The sequence below is a fragment of the Poromitra crassiceps genome (assembly GCF_964638095.1).
Source record: "Poromitra crassiceps genome assembly, chromosome: 4".
Lineage (NCBI taxonomy): Eukaryota > Metazoa > Chordata > Actinopteri > Beryciformes > Melamphaidae > Poromitra > Poromitra crassiceps.
Window position 1 is genome coordinate 66,728,916 of NC_139626.1, and position 9,558 is coordinate 66,738,473.

General features: G+C 39.1%; 1 long non-coding RNA gene across 1 annotated transcript; it reads left to right on the forward strand.

The window, feature by feature from the left end:
- Positions 1-2,334: 2,334 nt before the first annotated feature.
- Positions 2,335-7,573, forward strand: LOC310775228. Its single transcript, XR_014552642.1, has 3 exons — positions 2,335-2,387; positions 6,006-6,269; positions 7,313-7,573. It is a non-coding gene; the product is annotated as an uncharacterized lncRNA (long non-coding RNA).
- The last annotated feature ends 1,985 nt before the right edge of the window (positions 7,574-9,558 follow it).

Below are 9,558 nucleotides of genomic sequence, written 5' to 3' on the forward strand. Positions count from 1 at the left end.
ACGCAGAGTAGTCTCGCTTGAACCCCGAGTGAATCGGCCAGTGTTAGTGTGTCTGTAGCCAGGGCAGATCAGGAAGTGAAATGAAACGGTTTGCAGCAGCCACTTCGGCCATAACCACAAAATAACTTCCAAAAACCTGTTAGAATATAACGAGAGATGTTCCCGCGAGTATGCGTGGCGTTCACATTGTTTATGTTATGTTGCTAGGCAGCGCAAACGGCGTTGGAAGGCAGCTGCGTTTCACTTCCTTGTTTCACTTCCGCGTTTCACTTCCGGGTTACCCGGTCCGGTCGCTCTAGAGAGCCCCCTGTTGGCGCGAGTTTAGACAGACTATAGACTTAATAATCACCTAAGGGAGCAATCTCAGATACACACGGCTTTGGTCTCGTCGACTATTAGAGGTAAGATGTGATGCATTGATATTAAATTTATACTGTTTAATAACAATCGAAAAAGTTGCTCGTAGCTGCTTTAACGTTGTGTGAACTGTCGCAGTTTTTAAAATGTAAACAGAGTTAGCTGGCTAGAGTCAGACAATCAAGCCTCGCGCCACTTGGGCTCCATATGGGTTCCATTGCCGTTGCCACCCAGTGACGCAGTTTGTTTACCAAAATGCTGCTCGGCTGATCCCTCGTATATACTGTATGATCATAAACCCTCGAATATAAACATTGAAATTGAAATTGATTGAGAAGTGTTCTTTATCCTGAAAAATCAGAGCTCCCCTGTTCACATAAACGTTTTATCACATGGCAAGTTCATGTGCTTTTTCTTAGTTTCTGTTTCCCTGCTTTTTCATCTTTTATTCCGTAGCCTCTATGGAGCACAGCAAAATATAAACAAAGCTTAGCCTGCATGCCTATGAAAAATATAAACAAAGCTTAGTCTACTGTACTGAAAAATATAAACAAAGCTTAGCCTACTGTACTGAAAAATATAAACAAAGCTTAGTCTACTGTACTGAAAAATATAAACAAAGCTTAGCCTACTGAACTGAAAAATATAAACAAAGCTTAGCCTACTGTACTGAAAAATATAAACAAAGCTTAGTCTACTGTACTGAAAAATATAAACAAAGCTTAGTCTACTGAACTGAAAAATATAAACAAAGCTTAGCCTACTGTACTGAAAAATATAAACAAAGCTTAGTCTACTGTACTGAAAAATATAAACAAAGCTTAGTCTACTGAACTGAAAAATATCAACAAAGCTTAGCCTACTGAACTGAAAAATATAAACAAAGCTTAGCCTACTGTACTGAAAAATATAAACAAAGCTTAGTCTACTGTACTGAAAAATATAAACAAAGCTTAGTCTACTGTACTGAAAAATATAAACAAAGCTTAGTCTACTGTACTGAAAAATATAAACAAAGCTTAGTCTACTGTACTGAAAAATATAAACAAAGCTTAGTCTACTGTACTGAAAAATATAAACAAAGCTTAGTCTACTGAACTGAAAAATATAAACAAAGCTTAGTCTACTGTACTGAAAAATATAAACAAAGCTTAGTCTACTGTACTGAAAAATATAAACAAAGCTTAGTCTACTGTACTGAAAAATATAAACAAAGCTTAGTCTACTGAACTGAAAAATATAAACAAAGCTTAGTCTACTGTACTGAAAAATATAAACAAAGCTTAGTCTACTGTACTGAAAAATATAAACAAAGCTTAGTCTACTGTACTGAAAAATATAAACAAAGCTTAGTCTACTGTACTGAAAAATATAAACAAAGCTTAGCCCCTCCTGTCTCTGTCCCTCTCTCTGTTTCTGTTTTCTGTCTTCTCTCTCTCCTTCTCTAATATTGAAATAATATATATAAATCTATAAATGTGTCTTTCTTTCTCTCCATTTCGCATTCTTTCTCTTTCCTCTCTTTGTTTCTCTCTCTCTCTCTCTCTCTCTCTCTCTCTCTGTCTCTCTCTCTGTTTCTCTCTGTTTCTCTCTGTTTCGCTCTCTCTGTTTCTCCCTCTCTCTCTGTTTCTCTCTCTCTCTCTCTCTCTCTCTCTCTCCCTCTGCTCTGTTTCTCTCCGTTTCGCTCTCTGTTTCTCCCTCTCTCTCTGTTTCTCTCTCTCTCTCTCTCCCTCTGTTTCTCTCTCTCCCTCTGTTTCTCTCTGTTTCGCTCTCTCTCTCTCTCTCTCTCTCTCTGTCTGTCTCTGTCTCTGCGCAGTCATTTCTTCACCAAAAGGTAACGTTAGGTCAGCAGCAGCAGGAAGTGTTCTTCAGCCCACAATCCATATTTGGACATTCAACTTCCTGCAGCACAAATGTTTTTTGCCAAATAGAAAAAAGAAAAGAGTGAACTTGAGAAGAAGCCTCCTCCCCCCTCTGGGTTGTTTCATTTCCTTGTTCAGTGTGACACAGATAACTTTCTCCGGCTAAAGGTATTGTAACAACTGTTTATTTACAACTTACAGTCTGTTTTACTTTCCTGACTGTTATCAGCAGATCTTTAGTGAATGCCTGCCATTAGCTGTTATTTAAACTAGGACAGGGGGAAATCTACATGCAGCCGTTAAAGTTGTGGCTGTTTGTCTGATGTTTAGGCCCAAAACGGGCAGAAACAATGTGTCACTCTTCTAACAGTTTTCCAACATGTGTTTTCATGTTCATATATAAAGTGTAAAGTAGTTAGTTAGTAATTAGCTGTGTTGCTTTCTGCCTGCAGGTTTGAGGGAAAAACCTTCAGTTCTGGTTTACTCTCACTAGCAGACAGTGATGCTAATGGAGCCTAGTAGTGATGCTAACATGAGGCTTTTGGACCATTTCTTAAGTAAAAAAAAGGGTAACCCTTTATTTTACAGGTACCCTAGTTAGATATGACCTATTTGTAATTACACATGAACACCAAATGTAATTACACAGTAATAACCAATAGTTATAAATTAAGTTCATATGTAGTTACATTGTAACAGACCTGTAAAATGGAGTGAGTCGGTTCAATTGTAGTTCATATGTAGTTACATTGTAACAGACCTGTAAACTGGAGTGAGTCTGTTCAACTGTAGTTCATATGTAGTTACATGGTACGGACCTGTAAAATGGAGTGAGTCTGTTCAACTGTAGTTCATATTATGTAGTTACATGGTACGGACCTGTAAAATGGAGTGAGTCTGTTCAACTGTAGTTCATATGTAGTTACATGGTACGGACTTGTAAAATGGAGTGAGTCTGTTCAACTGTAGTTCATATGTAGTTACATGGTACCGGACCTGTAAAGTGGAGTGAGTCTAACTGTAGTTCATATGTAGTTACATGGTACCAGACCTGTAAAGTGGAGTGAGTCTATTCAACTGTAGTTCATATGTAGTTACATGGTACTGTCATGGAAAATTATTGATCAAGTCTGTATTGATTGATTGATTATTAATTATGACAATTCTATGCTGTATTTTGTGAAATGTGTTTTTCATCAATGCAGAGGATTGCTGTTCTGTGAGAACCAAAATCCACTGCAATGCTCTGCTGATTCATCAATAATGAGATATCCGTTTTAAATGTTCATAGGAGGTTTTATTTCCACAATCATCTCTGCGCAGAGGTCTCCCCTTGTCTACATTTGACAATACGAGAGCCCCGAATCATTTGTTACAACAGTTCATATACTAAAACCAATGTTGCCCGCCCCTCACCGTGGAGGGCAGTTCTTTCCATTCAGCCATGTAGCTAATCTGATGTTCAGAAGAATACATAACAAGTCCAGTCTAGAGCCACAACAAGACACAGGTTCTCACAGAAACTCACATGTTCTCTAGACACTTCCCAAAACAAGATACTTGTTCTCACAGAACAGCAATCCTCTGCATTGATGAAAAACACATTTCACAAAATACAGCATAGAATTGTCATAATTAATAATCAATCAATCAATACAGACTTGATCAATAATTTTCCATGACAGTACCAGACCAGAGCTCTGTACTACGAAGCTAGTTTAACAGATCCGCGATAAGTCCCTTTGATCTGGTTTGACTGAACAGGATCAAAGCTATCTAGTTTAAGGATACTACGACGGTGGTTTTCTAGTCGATAACTGAAGCTGGGATCTGCCTGTGCACGCGCACGTTTTTCGCTCGTGCACAGGCGCGCGTCCACGCGAAAGAGGTGCGCTAGCCAATCACATTATGAACAGCTGAGTTGATCCACGCCCACACCCATTTCCACACCCATTTCCTCATTCAGCGCAGCCACACAGTGTGATCAGAGATTTTTGCGGATATTTAATGTATCCGCGATTTAATGTCAGAATGAAAATCCGCGTTGGATAGTCTGCTGAAGGGCTGTCTAAAGCAGCAGCTTGTATTCACATCAGTCATTTGATTTACTTTGATCAGCGATTTCTGTCTGATACAGCTGCATTGATACAGGCAGCAGCAACAAATGTAAAAGTGTAATCTCAGTCTATACATTTCCACAATCTGTAAGCCTATTTAGACCATAGATTTAGAAACGCATGCTCAATGAATAATGATCTCTATCACTCATGTGTGTGGTTGCACTGATCGAATAATTCATATATAAAATAGCCTAGTATAAAGCCTAATAGCCTACTATAAAAGAGAAAACTGCTGAACTGAATTGAGACGATGCGGGCATAGTTATCATTGATAAAAACTAGCCTATTTTTGCTCATATATTGGCATACAGCCTACAGGACACAGTTCCAGCTGAAAGATGCAAGAATAGCCTGCATATTTAGTATTGGGGCTATCCCATATTTAAACTAATATCTATATTATATGTATGGCTTTTCTGGCATGTAGGAGAATATCACCCTCACTCCATTTGAGGGTCCGTTCATGATATGCGCCGCGGTGATTAATAGTGATCATATTTCTCCACGCATCGTTGAGCTGTTAAGACATAAAGTGGTAAGTGGCTTAATTTAATTATGTAGCCTACAGAGCCACGAATGTTTTGCTTGTTCTGTTCTCAGTTGACTGCAATCTATTTTTCATATGGCGATCTTATGAATGGTGAGTGACTCCAGAGAGCCGATATTATATGGGTCTCTCATGGATTTTGATCTTATCCTCTGAAGCTAACCTGGTCGCGATCAGGTTAGCTTTGCAGCGTCAGTTGCCATGGTGATTGAAAGTTAACTTGCTTTGTAGTACGGCTAAACCAGGTTTAAACTCAAACTTACTCGGATAAGGCATTAAACTAGCTTCGTAGTACAGGCTACTGTAAAGAAGCTCTGGGCTGGGACAGAGATTGCTAAAACCCAGGTGGATTTGAATCACTGAACTTCAGATTGCAAAGAAGGCTGCTTTAACCACTCAGCCACGAGGGCTTTCCAACTTTTTTAGTGGAGTTTGAAAGGATAACTGTATGTCAGTCAGATGTAGTTGCCACTTCATAGCTTTGTTATGATAAACATGGGAAAAAATGTTGATACTTTGTTAGTTGTAGCTTGAAAGAAAGGCAATATTGATTAATATGAATGCATTTCTGCAGTGTGACTGTGTCAGCCCCCCCCCACACACACACACGAGCTGTAAATGGCTCATGTGACTATTTACATTTTTAATATATTTATTTATTTATTTATTTATTTATTTATTTATTTATTTATTTATTTATTTATTTATTTATTTATTTATTATTATATTATTAATTTTTGTATGGGAATCTGGACAAAATCATATCTACAACTAACAAAGTATAAATATTTTCCCCAAGTCTCTGTTTATAATAACAAAGCTATGAAGTGACAGCAACTACATCTGACTGACATACAGTTATCCTCTTAAACTCCACCATGAAAGTTGGAAAGCCCTCGTGGCTGAGTGGTTAAAGCCGCCTGCTTTGCAATCTGAAGTTCAGTGGTTCGAATCCACCTGGGTTTTAGCAATCTATGTCCCAGCCGGGAGCCTCTTTACAGGTCCGGTACCATGTAACTACATATGAACTACAGTTGAATAGACTCACTCCACTTTACAAGTCCGGTTCCATGTTCCTACATATGAACTACAGTTGAATAGACTCACTCCACTTTACAGGTCTGTTACAATGTACCTACAGAGGTCTGCAGAACTGGGCAGACCCAACGCTGCGGCGTTGCAGCGGCCTCCCGTGGCCTGCCGCGGCCACCCGGAGTATTTTTTTTCACCAGCAGCTGCAGTGCGCAAAAGAGCCGCCAGGTGGCACGTGTGAGCAGTCTCTACAGGCGGAAGTCACCGGTGCCAGTGTACATTCGTTCCAAACATTTCCATCTTTGAAGCACCTCAAAGACAGAGTGACTTGTAACGTTACAATAATTCAAGGTGAGTGAGTTTCAATTCATGTTAAGGTTAATGTTCAAACACCAGCTGTTTGCATATTTCCCAGAAAGCTATAACTTTTTACACATACAGCCATGGGGTGTATATAAACCCCTCGCAAATACTGCATGATATAGTGAAGTGGGGGAAGTTTGACCATAACAACATTGCACGCGGTTTCTTTACCAAAATGCTTTGCATTGCAGATTGAATAATAAAAAAGGCAAACTGGTCAACGTGACGCGAGGGGGACGTGCGGGCGGCATTAAACGAACGCACCCAAGTATGTTAGAGAAGCAGTATAGCGGAGGGGAGGCGGACCTCTGAGCCTTCCTCATCGGACCATCGTGATTAATTACCTGTTTGAATTACAAATTTGCAGATTTAATCGTAAAAAAGGCCAATTCCACTCAACGTAACGCTCGTGGGAGGTGCAAGCGTTGTTGAACAAGCGCGCCCTAAGTAGCCTACAGTGTCAGTGCAGTTCAGACTGGGGAGGCGGACTAGTAGATTCAGCAGAAGTCATTTGTGTTGTGGAAAATGTTTTTCACATTCTTTCCTGTTTTAAACCCAATGTGAGTAATGAACAGGTCTTCAACTGTGAATTCAACTCGCCTATTTGCATGAAGTCGCTTCCATTACATCCATGCTGCTGCTGTGTTTATCTCTCTCCAATAGCTCTCTCAAAGCCACGCGATAACTAACGTTATCCGCCAGTAATTCTCCCTGTTTTCTGCCAGCAACACACACGTTGTTGGTCAGGATCTGTATCGTTAACGTTATTTGTTTTGGCCTTTCAATATTACTGGTAGTGATATAGTGCTTAGTTCAGCCGCTTGACTGTACTTATTAGTAGCCTATCCAGTGGTGTCTCTCATGCAGAGATCAGCTGTCAGGTTGTGAACGTGCAGCGTCGCAGCCAAACAGTATCGCAGCTACTTCATAAACCAATTAATGAATTCATAAATACCACCGCAATGGCTATTTGGTTGACATCGCACCCTCGCAACCCTAATCACATATATTATTTTGTTGTTGTTTTTCAGGACAACCCTCCCTTGCTGACGAGACTTCAGTGAGACAAAGCGCTCCACCCTCCAAGCTACTGTACTGTACTTGCCGTGCTGGGACCAGACGAGAGCATTTTCAAGAATGAAAGTTGAAACAAACAATACTCATTGTATATAATATTTCATTTGATCTGAAACACTGCAATATCATATCACTGAGCTTAAAGAAAGGCTCAACAGTGTGAATGAATGAAATATAAAACACGTACTGATGCTAAATTAAATTGCAGCCACGTAAATGACACATAACCTCTGTTAATATGTATGCTGTTAATTAACACAGTCTATAGTGGTTCTTGCTGAAACGCGTACGTTGTTGCAGTGTTTGAAACAGGAATAAAACCCTCAAAGGACATTTTTTGAGTGCTAGATCCTTCTCTCTGCTGCCCTATGGAAAGTTTTTTTTATCCGGTGAGCTTCAGCTGATAGCTGCTTTGAACATTGTGAATAGCAATGCCCTTCCCCCAGTGACAGTCCTTTGTTTTGCTAATTCACCCTGCCACCCTGCAGACACTGAAGGTTTTTGTTTTAGAACAGGTTTTCAACGTGACGCGTTTTCTATACACAAACTGGATTTCCCCTGTTTCCCATATAAGTAAAATAGCCTAACAATAAGATATATAGGCTACAGTAGGACAATTTGAACAAACGGTGACTATTCTGCATGGCATTCCATCAGTGAAACATGATTTTATTGAACAGAAGAGGCTGGTTGGCCACAACAGGGTGTAGAATAATATTGACACTGGAAATAATGTAGCCCATGTGTTTTTTTTGTAACTTTATTTTTAAGGTTTTTGTTTTAGAACAGAGTGCATCATTTCCCAACATTTCTCCACATGAGTGACAGTTTTACAAATGCAAACTCACAAAATTAAAAAAATTAAAACATTCAGGTCATCATGATGGGTGTTACAGATCAATTCTTAGTTTTTTAATAGTTAGCTTTGTGTTAAGTTATGTTGTTCGGTTACTTGTTCCAATCAGCTTCAGAGAGAGAGAGAAGAATAGAGCGAAAAATAGAGAGAAAAAATGGAATGAGACATGCATGTATAATATATAATACATTCGATGTGAAAATACACATGGGCCAAATGAGCACAGAAAAGGCTAAATGGGAATGGAAGCTCCTCCTACACTCTTATGCGCCAACCATTTGGACCAGAACCCATCAAATTTATCCTTTCTCAATCTTAGATAGGTCAGCTTTTCCATCTCATATATTTCCTGTACAATTGCTATCCACTCTTTTTTTGTTGGTGGGTCCTGGTTTAGCCATTTTCTTGTTATTGTTTTTTTGCTGGCTACAAGAAGTATTTTGAGGAGGTATTTATCTTGGAGATTAAATTCGATTGGTATATTCCCCAGGTATATGGTGCCAAAACTGTCATCTATTTCAAAACCCAGTATTTTTTTTTATAACCATATCTTTATTGGTTTTGCATGTAATTGCTGTATATGTATTCTCCTCATACATCTAACATACATCATTTATAACCCCCCCCCCCAACCCTGTGGCAGTATAAAAAAGAAAAAGAAAACAGGACAATGCAAGAATTAAATAAAAGTAACAAAAATAAATAGGTTGAATCAACTGTAGGTATTATATATACATACCGCACATATCATTTACAATAGCCTATTTCACATTCAAGTCACCCTTCCAATGCCTCTTCAATGTCACCATTTTTAACAAATTCCAAAAACATTTCCCAAATTCCATAAAAATCTGTAATTTTCTTCCTAATCATATAAGTAAGTCATCCGCTTTGTTGCTTAATGCTTAACTTGAATTTGAGGTCTTCATACTTTTCCTCTGTCATGTTCATGAAGTAGGTTCTTGATGGATGTCTGTAGCAATCATGTCATGCTGTCTGACTCAGCTGCTTCTGCTCAGTTGAACATGGAGCTGTACGATGTTGTGATTCTGAAAAAGAAATTAAATTATTATTATTATTACTACCTACAAATCCAGGGCCGATCCTGGCCATTTGGGTGCCCTAAGCGTAATTGTTCTGTGGTGCCCCCCCCCCCCGCCCGTAAAACTTGCTGTAGGCGACAATCTCATAATCTCCTGGCGGAGATAATAATAACAAGCCCATACATCATCTTATTTCTGTTAGGCTACTACCATAAGCAGAAATGATGTCTTACCTTCACTGTTGTGTTACAAAGTTGATGGATGAGTACACACTGTAGCCTATTTCCACAGCGCTGCGTGG